Source organism: Ambystoma mexicanum, chromosome 5q, assembly GCF_040938575.1.
Source record: "Ambystoma mexicanum isolate Mex_15411 chromosome 5q, UKY_AmexF1_1, whole genome shotgun sequence".
NCBI lineage: Eukaryota > Metazoa > Chordata > Amphibia > Caudata > Ambystomatidae > Ambystoma > Ambystoma mexicanum.
This window is the reverse complement of record NC_090933.1, coordinates 1,313,974,429-1,313,988,583: the sequence shown is the minus strand read 5'-3', so window position 1 is coordinate 1,313,988,583 and position 14,155 is coordinate 1,313,974,429. Positions and strand designations below refer to the sequence as shown.

The following is a 14,155-nucleotide window of genomic DNA, read 5'->3' as shown; positions in this document are numbered from 1 at the left end:
AGGACTGTCATTGGATGGGGGCAGTATGACCCAGAGGACAGTGATTGGTTTAGTGGAGAAATACAGTTTATGGTGCTTAGCTGCTGCATGATTTCCCTCGCATCAAGAGGAGGTATGTTTGCAATTCACAGATCAATTTGAGGCATATAGAAAGATGTATATAGATATTGCAGACACGTGCAGTTTTCAGACATGAGGACAACACTAGTGAATCATGTCACTAGTGGAAATGCAAAAAATAATTGCGAAGGTTAGTAAAACGTGACATTTAGAATGATTGGCACATAACAAATTAGATGGGACTCTAAAACGATTATTCCAACCGGAATCTGAGATTCTTTACAAAACACACATTATGTTGCATATTCAATTGTTTGTCCCAATGAAGGACCCCTACTAGCCAGAAGACACTAAGCTTGAAGTGGACCGAAACACTGCATGACAACATATTAGATATCAACGTCAGTGTGTGTTTTTTTTTTTTTTTTTTTTTTTTTTGCTGGAACGTTAGGTTTGATCTAGCTCATTCCAGAATTATGGATTAATGGATGCTTTCTGACCCGTTCTATTAAAGAAAGTTCATTGAATCATTTCGCTGAAAAATGTAGGTGTCTTAACTTTGTGTTTTGCAAGTGGTTGGACCTGTGGAAGTAGATCATCTATCTTTGTTCAGAGTTTACTTTTTATGATGGGTATCAATTAAAATGGATGTTTTAAACAGGAAACTGGGGTAATGTGGGGTTTTACGTTATAGGACATATTTGTATTAATTATCTTACATAACAGTAATAGATTTTACACAATAACGAACCAATTTAGGCTTAACAGAGTCAACAATTTGCCAACAGAGAAAGTTTTGCATATGGGGTCCATATAATTTGCATACAAATACATTAATTTGAGACCAACATTAATGAGATTTGCTTCCCAGATGTCACCCCAGTTTGGTTTAACATGTTAGTTTCTCAAGTAACGTTAGTGCTTGCCACTTATTGTGTACTATGCTAGGTTCTGCATATACACTGTCTCTTAAAAGCTTAATACATTTTAGATGCTGAGAGTAGACTAACTGCTTGCCCAAATGGAGATCTCAATTGCCCCTGCACAGACTCCCAAACCTTCCAACACTACCGGGCAGGGGAATGTCAGAAAGGCAAGAGGACATGGATCATCTGGACTGGAGAGGAGTATGCCTCGTACCTCACACATACTGCATGTAGTGGAGGGGGGCATGTGAAAGGCAACTGCACCATACAACACCTGCGAGGCTGAGGCGAGAACTAAGGAGCAATACATATCTAGGCTTCCCAGAGTCCTCCTCCCACCAACCAGTTGCTTGGGCCCCCTGCTGGTTCAGGCCTACCATGGTGGATTGGTCCGTTGGGCAGCCCTCCTGGGAAAGGGAAGCATTGACAGGGCTTGCCAAACTCAACGCCAATGGCCTACTTAAGGTTAGAATTGGGTATAGTGTCCCTCATGAGCCAAGCACTCGTACAAAGTGGCATACTATAGATTAAATCAAGGAATGGACTTACATGTCAATTGCTGCAACTCTTGGGCTCATCGTATGAAAAGGGAAGCCATGAAGCGCACGCTACCCTAAATGACGTGCGTTTCATAAACATAAATTGGTCTCCATATTTTGAGCGGTAAAAGCCCTGAGGTCCTGAAGGCCATACAGATGGGCATAGTGAGACATATTCGGGTAGATGCACAGTCCGGTAAAGCCTCACCTCAAGGTGCGGGGGGCTACATCGGGTGTGCATACAGGCATAGTGAGACATGTTCAGATGGATGCACAGTCTGGTAAAGCCTCACCTCATGGGGCTGGGGGCTACATCAGGTGTACATGCATAGTAAGACACATTCAGGTAGATGCACAGTCCGGTAAAGCCTCACCTCATGGTGCGGGGGGCTACATTGGGTGTGCATACAGGCATAGTGAGACATATTCAGATGGATGCACAGTCTGGTAAAGCCTCACCTCATGGGGCTGGGGGCTACATCAGGTGTACATACATGCATGCATAGTAAGACACATTCAGGTAGATGCACAGTCCGGTATAGCCTCACCTCATGGTGCGGGGGGCTACATTGGGTGTGCATACAGGCATATTAAGACACATTCAGGTAGATGCACAGTCCGGTATAGCCTCACCTCATGGTGCTGGAAGCTACATCGGGTGCACAAACAGACATGGTAAGAAGAAAAGAATATTGTAGATGCAGAATCCGGCAATGCTTCTTATCGTGGTGCAAGGGCTGCAAGGTGGTGGCTGCACAGACGGCACACCTGAGAACAGATGAGGGGGGAGGTTGACTTATAGGGATTTTCCACTCAGAACATGGAGCACTCGCAAACAATGAATTGTATCAGGTCTCCCAAACTGGTGTTTGTCCCCCATACTGGAACTCTCAAAGGTTCTCACATATACTGTTGTGATAGCTACCTACACTAGACACACAAAACCTACACTAGACACACAATAAATGTAGGACTGACAGACAAACAGGTGGACAGTTGGGGTGACTATGCATACTATTCACACGTACATACATCATATTCCAGGGTCGAAACCATATGGGTTGCAACAGATGCTGGCAATGGAATTTTCGACCGTTCAGATCATGGATCGGTGGTATTATGTTGCACAGATTCCCCTGGAGTAGGGTGAGTAGAATCTCAACAGTAGATCAACAGGAATCGTGTGTAATCACTAAATGGCGGAAATCCATTCTTGGATGTTAGCAGTGATGGGCCAACATCCCCATTGGTTACTAGGGACGGGATGAAAGCAGTTCTTGGTCACAGCACAGAGGGTACAGGGGCATGCTGAGATTCATCCTAGGGGGCAATTATCAGAATCCACAAAAAGGGATCTGGGTCGGGTTATGGGAGCCTGGTAAGCAACCGGGTATCTGCAGAAATGATTTAATACAAAAATACCTAATGAGAAATTAGCTAATTTCCTTGGTCGAATTCATTGGGTATTTTTGTTTATTTATTAAAAATAGATGTGGGGTGTGGTAAATGGATCGGTTAAGATAGGGTGAAGTGAGCGGGGACAGGGGGGTGTCTCCCCCTGCATAATAAAATAAAACCCTTAGTAATTTCTCATGAGTTCATTTTTGAGCTGTGCCATTTTCACTGTGGGAAGAGTTTAGCGCTTTCCCTTTACATTACAATTCTGTCCTTGTTCCCTTGATGGTGCTGTTGGTTATATTATTAATATCTGCGCCAATACACATTTGCCCAAATGTAATGGCGTCATCAGTGATTACATAATAGACTGGTCAAACATGCAATTCCGATTGGTGCCATACCCTTGTCTTTATCACTTGGGTATGGAAATTGGGATCTCCCATGAGCTCATATAGACATTTGTGAATAAATAAAATGGTAGAACATATATGCATGCTCCTAATGAGTAAAAGATCCATTTACAATGTTTGTTTACACAGCCTGTGCGTTTTTCCTAATGTTTTGGATGCTAACATTTTCGACATAAAAATGAATCCAACTATACCTTCCGCATGTTACCTCTGTCACATTAAATGTTCTCATTGGAGCATCACTACTCTGCCACCTGTTAGGGCGCCATTCACCAATAGATGGCACTTCAAAGTCGTGTAAGTTTCTACGTGAGTTAACATCACTGCTACGGAGTAGAGTTTTCTTGTTACATGTGATGCCTGCGATTGTGAACGTGTTGCAACTAATAATGTGCATCTCCTTTTATGTCAATAGGTGACTTATGCCCCAGAAATGCAACAACAGTGATTGTTCGATTCTCTGGACTATCTAAGTGAAAAGCTTCATTGTTAGAATATGTAATTTCCAAGCATCTTAGAAGTGTGTAAGTCTGTGTTCCAGTTGTCTTTTCAGAGTATTCATGAACTGAGATTGAGAAGCTTGTTGGATACATGATGGCTTCCGTCCATGCAACACCTTCATGGTAACATACAGTAACAAAGCGTGTTCTTTCTGTCACTCCTGGGGGTGAGGGATACCTAGCACGAAAATTACAATGTGTTATGTGCATTAAGAAAAGCATTTCTCATTTGCTCTGAATCTGGGAAACGGTTCAGTGAAAAGGGTCCTCTCATTAAGCACCTGACAAAATAAACTGGCAAGAAACTTTATACATGCACAGAATATGGGAACAATTGTCATCTCAGGAACATACTTATTGCCCACATGAGGACATGGGTGAAAAACCTTATCAGTGCATTGAATTTGAGAACCGCGTCCATTTGCAGGATACACTTCTCTGCCACCAGAAAATGCATACAGGAAAGAAACCACATGTCTGCATTGAATGTGGCAAAGGGTTTGCTCAGATGGGAGATCTTGCTATCCACCAGAGAACACATAGAGGCAAGAAATTGCATGTCTGCAGTGAATGTGGGAAAGGGTTTGCTACAAAGCGAGAGCTTGCTATCCACCACAGAACACATACAGGTGAGAAACCTTATGAGTGCACTGAATGTGGGAAAGGGTTTGCTCAAAAGGGAGATCTTACTATTCACCAGAGAACACATACAGGTGAGAAACCCTATGTGTGCACTGAATGTGGCAAAGGGTTTGCTCAAAAGGGATATCTAACTATTCACCAGAGAACACATACAGGTGTGAAACCATATGTGTGCACTGAATGTGGGAAAAGTTTTGCTATGAAACAATTGCTTAATAACCACCAGAGAATACATACAGGCGAGAAACCTTATGCGTGCATTCAATGTGGGAAAGGCTTTGCTCAGAAGGGACATCTTATTAGCCACCAGAGAACACATACAGGTGAGAAACCTTATGAGTGCACTGAATGTGGGAAAGGTTTTGCTCATAAACTATGTCTTGTGAACCACCACAGTATACATACGGGCGAGAAACCATATGCGTGCATTGAATGTGGGAAAGGGTTTGCTCAGAAGGGACATCTTATTAACCACCAGAGAACACATACTGGTGAGAAACCTTATGGGTGCACTGCATGTGGGAAAGGGTTTGCTACAAAGGGACAGCTTACTAACCACCACCAGAGAACACATACACGTGAGAAACCTCATGAGTGCACTGCATGTGGGAAAGGGTTTGCTACAAAGTGGGAGCTTACTATCCACCAGAGAACACATACAGGCGAGAAACCTTATGAGTGCACTGAATGTGGGAAAGTGTTTGCTTGTAAGGGACACCTTATTAGCCACCAGAGAACACATACGGGAGAGAAACCTTATGAGTGCATTGATTGTGGAAAAGGGTTTGCTCACCAGGGAGCACTTACTTGTCACAAGACAACACATACAGGTGATAAACCACATGAGTGCACTGAATGTGGGAAAGGGTTTGCTCGTAAGGGACACCACATTAGGCACCAGAGAACGCATACAGGAGAGAAACCTTAGGAGTGCATTGATTGTTGAAAAGTGTTTGCTTGCAAGGAAGAACTTACTCTCCACTGGAGAATACATACAGGAGAGCAACCTAATCGGTGCACTGAATGTGGAAAATGCTTCAGTCTGAACAGTCATTTTGTTAGGCACCAGACTGAACATGCATGCCTGGGTATATTTCAGCGTAGTGAATGTGTTGAATACTTCAGTGCACAGGATGTTCTTATCTGCTATGAGAGAGGACATGGAGGTGGTGAAATCTCTTCTGCAATTGAAGGTGCTTCTGAGAGAAGGTGTTTCTACAATGCTACTGAGTTTGGCATAGCTGTTGACTAATACTGTGAAGAACCTGCCTCCACAGCTGTTCTCAGTTTCCTTTGGCACACAAATGATGGCTGATTATGATTGTTGAATCACTTCTGTTTGAAATGCATCCCTTTTAGAATATTCAGCAGGGACACTGTACCTTCTGTATTAAGGTAACCATCCTATGGAACGCTTTGCCTTATGACCTCATGCAAATTAATGGGAACCAACATTTTGGAAAAACTTAAACCCTTAGGTGCCAAGGACAAGGTATATCACCCTTGGGATTACCTCCCTGTTGCCAAGGACGAGACACCTCGTCCTTGGCATTTAAGGGGTAAATGAAAGAGAAAACATCCGAAGGCATTGATGGCGATATACCAAAATCACCAAAAAAGGCCTTGGCACTGGGGGGGGGGACCCATGGCAGTTAAGTTTAAAGACTCAGTGGTTGAATTAGTAACCCTCATTGATTATATTGGGTTTCCCTTGGGACCCCAACAGCTAGTAAGGGCTCTGACCTTAAGGGGAGCCATCACCCCTCCGTTCTCGGCTTAGCTAAGGTCTAGCGCCCTCCTGATGCAACAGGGAAGCTCCCATCTACTGAAATGGAACCCAGAGGACATCTTGTCTTTTTAAGTACTGATATTATGCTCTTGCTACATAGATTCTACAAGTGGATTCCGAGGGGCTCAGAGCATTTCCCTTCCCAACTCCATTGCACAGCTCTCGCAATGTACAACCCTTACAACTTACTACTTACCCCAAGGTACTTCAACACATCCACAACAGTTTGTTTCACATCTGATGCACATTAATAGAAATAGGAGAAGGTTTTCACAAAACAGTCTTCAGGGAGAGAGGCATAATATGCTTTACATAACAGTGTTATTAATTACCATTTCACTGTACCAACGTCTTAAAGCCAAGAATGACTAACGTTGTAAAAAAAGTAAGTATTTATATACACATATAAAAATCCCTCATACATTCTCTCTAGGATAACACAATATTGCAACTCTCCAAGTTCACATAGAATTCAGACACGTGTTTGGTAAGCATCACATCTCATCTTCTGTAATCCAATCAATCTACATGACTTCTTTAGTCATGGGCCCTCATTAGGACTCCGGCGCTAAACCATGGTGCTATTAGCACCATGGTCCATGCTGGAGTCCGCCATGGAGAAAGGGGGAATTACCACCCCATTCCAAGGTTGGCGGGGCGGTAATTCCCCCTTTCTCCATGGCCCTTCCCCATTTTTGCCCCATAGGGCTCAATGGGAATGGGGAAGGTGGCAATTACGGTACCGCAAATTGTGGTACCGTAATTGCCATCGAGGTCCCTTTGCTGGTCCCTACTTTAACGGCTGGTCCAGACCAGCCATTCAGGTCGGGAGCCGCAACGGGACCTCGTAGTAAGGCGTTAAGGGGTTAACGGCGCCGCAGCCTTTTACGGCGCCGTTAACCCCTTAACGCCAGGGTCCTAATGAGGGCCATGGACATTCAAATATATGTCGAGCATATAAAGCCATGTCCAACCCCACCTGGGGTTTAAATCACCTTTCCATTGACAAAGGCACACAAGCCCTGTCCAGCCTTATCCCTTCTGCTTAAGGAAAATCAAAGTCCAAATAGACCTGCTCTATCACTGAATCAATATGTATAAAATGGCATTGCATTTCTAAAGGTAAATCGCAAATTTTAAACCTCTAAAGTAATAACTTGTGTAGGCTTGTAAAGCCTTTTCTATGGCAAATCACAATATATCAAGCAATACATTTCAATGTATATCATATTGATCAAATGCAAAGGTATCATCCCAAAAGGCCAGCATTGGAGCACATTATTCCATCAAGCAAACCCCATTGCAATACTATCCCGATCATGACTCAAAGGGGCAGCTTAAGGCATACGCCCCCTGCTCCCTCTGACAGAATCTCAGCATAGCATCGTCTCAGCAAATCAGTCAGCCCTTGTATAGATGCTTTTCAACCTTCATACTCTGTCAGATGTTAGGGTTATAACTGTTTCCAGATTTGACTATGGCAATACCATTTTTCCTGTGCTCCCTGGTGTATGTGACTAACTTCAGGTGGCACAAAAAGTGCCAACCTCCTTCTTTCAAGCATTGAGAAATGTGGCCATATCACTCTGTTTCATTACAATCCACAACGGCTTCCTGTGACCTCTCACGTTTGGTTTTTAAGGTACATTGCCGTGTTCATAGTGCCTTTTATGGCAAACGTCTTCCCTTTCTGCATTGGATCCTTCCACCCTTGTCCTCCCTGTACCTTTACATCTATTCCTCGAGATGAGGAGGTGGTGTACCTTTCTTTGGTTTTTACTTCCTATATCTGAAATGCCCCCATCTACGATTGCACGCCACCACTGGCAACAGGACCTTCAGATGCTTGCTGAATGTGCTTATGTTTTAATGTCCACCTGCTGTTAGAACCCATAAACCTTTGGGTGAATAAGTGCCGTAGAAAAATATTTTTTTAAGTAAAAAAATTCAGCTCTTAATACCAGCTCTACAGATTAGCGGTGTATTGATCATTTACTCCCTTAAAAAAAGTATCAAAACTCCCAACTATAAAATTGGAACCAATGGACAAATAGGCGCCAGCCTTCCTGCTTTCTCCCACTCACTTTTCATGATTATGTTCAGCCCAGCGTTGCCAGGCAGTACCAGTGGATGGTGGTCTACAAGGATTTCTGCCTGATATGTAGAGAAACTATAAAGTAACAATGTATATTTTATTTTACATTAATTTCCAGTTGTATATAAGAGTGAATTACAAAGTCATGATTATTTTCTACTTAAGTAAAAAGAATAAATTACTTGCCTCTAAGTAATGTTTTTTCCGATGGTTGTTCCTGTCACGGATTCCTTTTTTATGATATCCATATTCTTCGGATACTTTTCCACTGCTAGGGGGCACTGCACAGCTCTGCCGCCTCTACGCACCCCATTATGAGCAGCGGTTCTGTGATCCATGACCTCGGTTCCGCCCTCTTTCCCTAGCACTCTGACGCTGAAGGACTGTAGAACTGACGGTGTGCTAGCTTCCTGCAGGAGGGGCAAGTAGGGAGGGCGATTATGAATATGTACCAGCAACGTCCATCAGAAAGAACATTAGCCACATCCTTCCCACCCAGATCATAGCAGTCTGAGATGCAGAAAATTATCCACCTGGACAGGGTCTGTTTGGTCACAGCCCTGCCATCACAAATGTGGTCATCCTTCCTAGCATCTCGAGTATGAGAGACGTAGAACTTTAGGTGCTGTACTGGGTCCAATTGATGAAGTTCATCCTCTGCCTAGGAATGGTGAGTCAAAGGGAAGACCACAGGAAGATGGATCTGAGAGTGATGAAAATCTGAGACCACCCTCTGCAGAAAGGAGGTTCTCACTTTGTCACCTTCCCTTTGGAAAAACCAAATAGGAGTAAAGAAGATGAACCCTGGAGCTCACTCACCTATCTCGCGGATGTGATGGCAACCAGGAAAATCACCTTAAGCGTGAGCAGTCTAATAGAACAGGAATGCAGGTGCCCAAGCGGAGTGCCCATAAGAAAAGTTACAACTACATTCAATTCCCACACCGGAACTACAAGCTGGCAGGGAGGAAACTGGTTACAAAAACCCTGCAAGAACTGCATAACAGTGGGGATTGTGGAAAAGAGCAATTTTCTAGAGACCTCTTGAACACAGAAATAGCATCAAGGTAACCCTTCATAGTGCCAATCTGCAGGCCCGCTTAGGCCAAGGAAAGCAGAAAATCCAACACAGGGTACAGAGGACAGAATAGAAGATCCAGGTCCCTCTCCAGGCAACAAATAGAAAATATATGCCGCATTCAGTGTTATTTATTGAAGTGAAGACATTTAGTCTTAGAAGTGGTCAGCCGACACGTGTTTCGACCGCTGGGGTCTTTATCAAGGCTCTGAAGTCCTGGGTTGGGACAGCATACAACCAGAACCGCATACAAGGATGGACATAAGCTCCGAGAGCCAATAGACCCACTGAGGACCCAAGACTGGGAGCAAATGGAATCTCTCTCCACCTAGACAGGAACTGCAACCCGGGACTTCAGAGCCCCTTTACCTAATACATAGCAATGATAAAGAGCCCAGAGGTCGAAACACGAGCCTGCTGACCACTAATAAGACTAAATGTCTTTGCTTGAATAAATAACACTGAACCCACCAAATACTGTGCGGATACTCATCCTTTTCGATATACCCAGTGCGAGGTAACCAGGAACCGTCTATTTTACTAAACCAAGGAGGTGTGGGCACCACCCCCAACCACCTGTGACCTTGCAGCATACAATCGGATCACCAGACGTTAGAGTGAAGCGCAGGAGTGTTCATATCCTAGGGCCCACCAATCACCACTGAAAATATATGCCACCTCCAGGCATGAATGGAAAGCCCTGCCCAGAGTGTCCAAGACCGCCACAATAAATCGGAGAGACTGGGATGGCAGAAACTGAGACTTTTTGAAGTTATCGGAAAAGCCCAAACTGTGCAAGAGGGTGCATGTATGGAGTGCATGTTTTGACACTAGCTACGGTGAGCAAGCTCAGTCATCCAGGTAGGTAAAGACATGGATGCCCTCCCTCCTGAGTTGAGCCGCTACCAATACCAGCAGCTTGGTGAAAACCCTGGATGCTGATGAAAGACTGAATGACAGGACCCTGAATAGGTAATGTTGACCCACGACAAACCTCGGGTACTTCCTGTGCATCAGATGAATCAGCAAATAGAAGTAGATGTCCTGAAGATCCAGAGACGCCAACCAGACATGCAGATCGAGAGCTTGCAGGATCTAGGCTAGAGTGACCCTCTTGAACCAGTCCTTGCGAAGGAACAAGTTAAGTAGCAACAGATTCAGAATGGGGAGCAAGCCTCTGTCCTTCTTTGGCACCAGAAAATAGGTGGAGTGCCACCCCACCCTCATTCTGAATGTGGAACTAGTTTGATAGCCTTCTTCGCCAGAAGCTGACGGGCCCCATTCAGAAAGATGAAGTCCAGAGTGAGGGAAGGGTGGCCCACGGACCGTGGTCTGGTGGGCATTGGAGAACATAAATATCCCTGATTGATGATCTGTAGGGCCCAAGCATCGGACATGTGCTCCAACCACTCCCTGCTGAACATGGACAACCTTCCCCCACCGGTGATGGGTGCTGAAGCCTGTCAGTGACGTTTGGTGCCCTGGGGAGCTGAGTGGACAGTGGCTGCTACACTACCTCCTCGCTGCAAACCTCTCTCTCTGCCTCTCTGGAAGTATCTGCCTTGGCCCCTTCCTGTGGAAGGTTGTCCACAGCCCCTCTGGCCAAACGCGGAAAGGGATGAAACCCCTGCTCCCTGACAAGGATTGCGTTGTGGGCGGCTGGATCGCGATTCCCAAGGTCTTGGTGGTCACCTTAGACGACTGGACTTTCTGGAGGGTGTCGTTAGCCTTGGCTCCAAATAAGTTCTGTCCATCAAAAGGCAAACCCAGACGTCCTTTGCCGTGAATGGTACTGCTAGTGGTCATGGACCTGTCCGCATATTCGGCTGTTTCCAGCATCTGCTGCGCTGCCTCCTTGTCCTGCGAGATCATGAGACCATTCCTCATCTCGCCCTATGGCATGTGCTCCACTGCACCGACTACAGCCGACCGGAAGCCAAAGGAGACCTTTGCCATGGCACAAGATGCATTCACGCTTCTCAGCGCTAGACTGCCTGACGCAAACACTTTGGTGCCCCATGCATTTAGCCTTTTGCTCTCCCTGTAATTGTAATTGGTTAATTATAACGTGCTTAATACCCAGAGGTTTCTAAGCACGGACCCGGGGATCGAACCTGTGTTGCTCTGCGTCGTCTTGCTTCCAAGGCGAGCGCGTTGACCCTGAGCTATCCTCCAGAGACAAGTGGAAAAGATGGAAAGGTAGAGGTGTTCAGGCTTGCCGTAATGGCCTGTACCACCAGGCTTTCAGGTGATGCGTGGGAGGAGAGGAAAGCTGGGTATGAAGGTGCAGGACAGTGCTTCCATGCCAGATCCCTGTCCACTGGGGCAACAGAGGCAGGTTTCTCCCACGCTTCCAACACTGGGGCCTCCACCACGCTGCACCTCTTTGGTGCCTTGTCCAGAATGTCGCAGAGTTCATATTGCACTCTGGAACTGGGTGGTGCAGAGAAACCCAGGGTATCGACCACCTTTGCCATCGGGCACTAAAAAGCGGCTTGAGGTTCATCTTGTGTCGGTGCTGGCAGAATGTACAACTCCGGAGAAGTGTCCAGATCGCTGGCCCCTAGCAGGTCGGCTGCCAGGTCCAGCATGTCACCACTCCCATAGAACACCCTGGAAGTCTCTATTCTCCCTAGAACCCATGGGCTCCAAACCAAATGGGATCTGGTCGTCTTTCTTGTCGTAAATGTCATACTTTCTCTACGTAAAAGCGTTGATGGCAAGTCAGATATATTCCTGCAGTAAAGTAAATGGCGCTACGTCTTAGAAAACACTGTTGGTGCCACAGACTGCCGGCGCCGAGCAGCCTTGCTCTGTGTTTTGATCAGGCCTGATCCTGTAGGCATGCAAGAGTTGTCACCCGAGGGTACCCTGCCTGGCACGGAAGACATGGCAGAATCCACTGGTACAGTGGCGGAAGCCAACCGCATCCCTGCATGTGCCACACTGGTGGCTTGGCTGAAGCCACCAGTGCCTTGGTGGCTTCAGAGCCGACCGCTCTGAAGAACCCTTAGAGAGGTGGCTCTTTTTCTTCAAGGAAGAATAAGTCTGCCGCTGGGGTCACTCAGAGAGTACGACCGCTTACAGTGTTTCTTCTTCTCCATGTGCAGAGCGTTCGATCTTCAGAACGACGATCTGCGCCGAGCGACCTGGACCGCAGAACCTTCTCCTTGTGGATGAAGGTGAACAATTGCGCCCACTGCCTAAGGGCCTTGGGTGCATCGACTGACGGGCCCCACAATCCTGGGTGCTTGTGGTTTTTGCCCAGACAGTACAAGCAAACGCGGTGTGCATTAGAGACAAATATCTGCCTACTGCAGTCTTCGCATCGCTTGAAACCGGAGTCCTTTGGCGAAGCACTTTTAGAAAAAATCAACAAGCACATTCCCGATAAGCAAGCACAGTGTGCGGAAAAAAGGAACTGAGGGCATGGTGCTGCGGCGCCGCCACTTATGCTAGCCTCGATGTAAGTCACGGTGCATAGAGGCTTTGGATGGTCCCGACAGAGCTGTGTGGTGCCCCCTGGTGGTGGAAATATTTCCGGAGAACAGTTGTGCTGGGCTATGGATATCATAGAAAAGGAATCTAGAAATGCCTCTACTGGGAGTTACATTTTTACATCCCCATACAGTAATTTTACTTTCAACATCAACACATAGAGAATACAATATCCCGAATTACAATTATCTGGAGCCCTTCTTAATAATACAATTGGAGAAAGCTGTGTTCTCAGATGGCTAATTAGACGACGCTTGGCACAACACATGTGCATAGACTGTTTTTCAATGGGAAAACATGGAGAATGGAATCCATAAAATAGGAATCTCCACTATTACTCCAAAAGTTAGTTTCCAAGAAATGCATGCCTCACCTGGAGTGCCATCCTCGCTGAATGCTGCAGTGTTTCCACTTTTTGTAGCAAATTTTACAGTAGTACAGGTTCCTTTTCTCCTAGGGATCCCCTCTATTGCCTTTCTATATTGGAGCATTGAGAATTAATAGATGGTTCCCTAGCCTGGGATCAACATGTGGAGGTGCAATTACACAAGGGAGGGTGCATGCCCACTATTAAAGCACTATCTCATAAGAAATTGGTTTGATGTGAAGGGCCTAGAGAAGATGTCAAGTGTTCCATTAAATTATGTGGCCATGTATTTTAGAAAAGTGACATTTTGTGCATAGAGTCGAAAGGGCAAATTGAATAGAAATGTTCGCTGTTTTGTGAGACAATAAAACTCATGCAAATTTGGAAATGAAATGATGCCTTTCTGTCTGAAATGAAAGAGTTGTGGGTGTAATGATATCACAGCTGTTCTCTAAATTCCAGGATTGAATAGTGGACATAAATGTTTACTACATAAAGCTTATCTTGGATAAACTGACATGTCTAATGAAAATGTCTCCCACCGGGATTCATACACTGAATGAAATGCTGATGAAATGAATATTGAGCTTCAGCCAATATGTCACTGTGTTCACATTAAAAATAAATTGTTAGTAAAACTCCAGTCTTGTGTTAAATCTCTTTTTCTGGCTTCACTTTTGTGTAAACTGCTTCCTGGAACAGAGGTGATTCCTTTGTTTTAATTAATGGGGTGACCACCTCGTTTCCAGTTTTATGCTGGAATGAATGTTATTGTAACATGGTTAGAGTATGATTTGTGATGATTCAGGCACATATTAACAGTGGGCACTCTGAAAATCCAGAAGCCGATGAC

The 14,155-nt window shown here is 45.2% G+C and overlaps 1 pseudogene; it reads left to right on the top strand.

Annotated features, from left to right (window-relative positions):
* LOC138498400 (zinc finger protein 850-like) overlaps positions 1 to 13,945 on the top strand; it is a 272,974-nt pseudogene extending 259,029 nt beyond the window's left edge.
* Positions 13,946 to 14,155: the final 210 nt, after the last annotated feature.